The sequence below is a fragment of the Suncus etruscus genome, chromosome 5, assembly GCF_024139225.1.
Source record: "Suncus etruscus isolate mSunEtr1 chromosome 5, mSunEtr1.pri.cur, whole genome shotgun sequence".
Taxonomy (NCBI): domain Eukaryota; kingdom Metazoa; phylum Chordata; class Mammalia; order Eulipotyphla; family Soricidae; genus Suncus; species Suncus etruscus.
In genome coordinates, this window is record NC_064852.1 from 48,448,460 (window position 1) to 48,450,837 (window position 2,378).

Below are 2,378 nucleotides of genomic sequence, written 5' to 3' on the forward strand. Positions count from 1 at the left end.
GCAGACACCTTACCGGCCACCTCGCCATCCCCATTTTAATATTTAACATCTGCATCATTAACATTACATTGCAGTTAAAGGTCCCTGTGATAAAACCCAAATAAAACTGTGGAAGAAAACTTTGACTGGTTATAATTTTCAGGTTGGAGGATTCTTCAACTTGATGAAATGAAGTCCAAAGATTACAAAGAAAATGTATTTGGATTAGGTATTTAAATTCAGAAAGAGGGGAGAAAATGACTTTGATTTCTCAAATCTTGGAAAGAGTAAAAGTGCTGTCATTTGCATAAGAGAGCATTCACCTGAAGAAAAAGGTCATGAGAGCTTCATTTAAATGTCCCAGTTTTTCATAGCATCAAAATTAAGACTAGAATCTACATCGAATGTAGAGACTTAATGACAATAAGTCAGTGATATTTTCCTTTCTCCTTTTACTCAATCTCTTCCCCCTCTTCTTTTCCTTCATACAAATACAATTCTCACTGATTAATCATTCCTTCTTCTTTTTATTTATTTATTTATTTATTTATTTATTTATTTATTTATTTATTTATTTTGGTTTTTGGGTCACACCCGGCAGTGCCCAGGGGTTACTCCTGGCTCTATGCTCAGAAATTGCTCCAGGCAAGCTCCGGGGACCATATAAGATGCTGGGATTTGGACCACGGTCCTTGTGCATACAAGGCAAATGCACTACCTTCATGCTATATATCTGGCCCCATCATTCCTTCTTTCATCCATTTTTTTTGCTTTCTTCCTTCCAACTTTTCATTTTTTTCTTCTTTCCCTTCTTGCTTTTCTTTCTTCCTTTCTACACTAATATTAATTGTAGTTTATATAGTTGTCTCAGGCAAGAGGAAATCATTTGAAGGATGCATTAGTAGTGTGTACAACATATGTTAAATCATAAAAAGAGGGGCTGGAGCGATAATGCAACAGTAGGACATTTGCCTCATTAGAAAACTGCTCTAATATTTGTGGTAAACAAATTTTAACAGGAACATGAAAGAGGCAAAGGGTAATAAACTGTATGACTCCTACCAGACTCTGGTATTTAATTGATCAAATTATTGAAACTATGTAAATAACAAAAAGATGGCTTTTTTTGTTTGTTTTTGGTAAGAAAGGTTGAAGGTTATAGACATGACTGAAGATAGAGGCCATCAGCTTCTTCAAAATGTTAGCATTGTCTGGTTATGAGTCTGACTTCATTCAGAGCAAAAGTTCACTTCTCTGGTAGCAAGAATAAATCCTGCTTTACACACACACACACACACACACACACATTCACATACTCATCACATATACAGATTCTTCTGAGAATTTGATGGTGATTTTAGGAGGTGATTATAATAGTTTCCCTGCCACACATATGAAAACACACACACACACACACACACACACACGTACACACAAACCAAAAGTATCAGGAGGTTAGTGGATGTTACCTTATCTCATGATGACATCATTAGACATTGTTTTCACTCTTATTTTACAGAGAGCAAACATGAGGTCAAAGGCATAGAGCTAATAGCTGGTGAAGTCCATTTTAAAAATAAAGTCTCTACATGCTTCCAATCACTACTCTGTCCATTTGGCTCAAAATTGCATGATACGGATGATTTTAATTTTTGCTTAAAGCAATTTGAGAATGACTTTCATGGAAAATTATTCCCACCTGTCTACAATCCTTTTCAGTGGATTACTCAAACTAGAAGAAAAGTAAACCTAAAGAATGTTTGTGGGAACTCTAAGAATTAAGATTTTATTTAATGTTTCATGAAAACAACTCACCCCTCACTCTTCCTGTAAGTTGTTCACTGACTCTTTATTGCGTCTAGTTTCCATTGGTTGAGGTTACACTTCATTACACAGAATTCCTAGAAAATAAAACATCAAACATCAAAGTAGAACTTGTTTTCTGACCTATGTTTGATGATCATTAGAAACAATGAGGTTTCTGTGCATTTCCCAATCCTTTATGCTCTTTCTTTGTGATTAGCCCCATCTTTTGTAATTCATTACACCCCAAGGCAAATTGCTACATTTTGTGAAATGCACAGCTTTAAAAGGAATTTCCATGCTGAGTTACAGGAACTGAATGCACAATTTTGAGCAAAGCACACTTCCTTAGGGCAATGGATTGTCTTTCCATGTTGATGTGCTTGCATGTAGACAACTTTGTTAGCAGTTCATAGGGTACTGCAAACAATTGTTCTTTTTAGACTGGACCTTTGATGGTTGCCTGAAACAAGTTACATCTATAGATCTCCTTAAGTCTAGCTGCTACTCATTTAGTCACTTAGTTATGGATATCAACTGGCTTTTTAAAATAGAAATGAAACATGGAAATCCTTGAAATTCTATAATTATGAAGT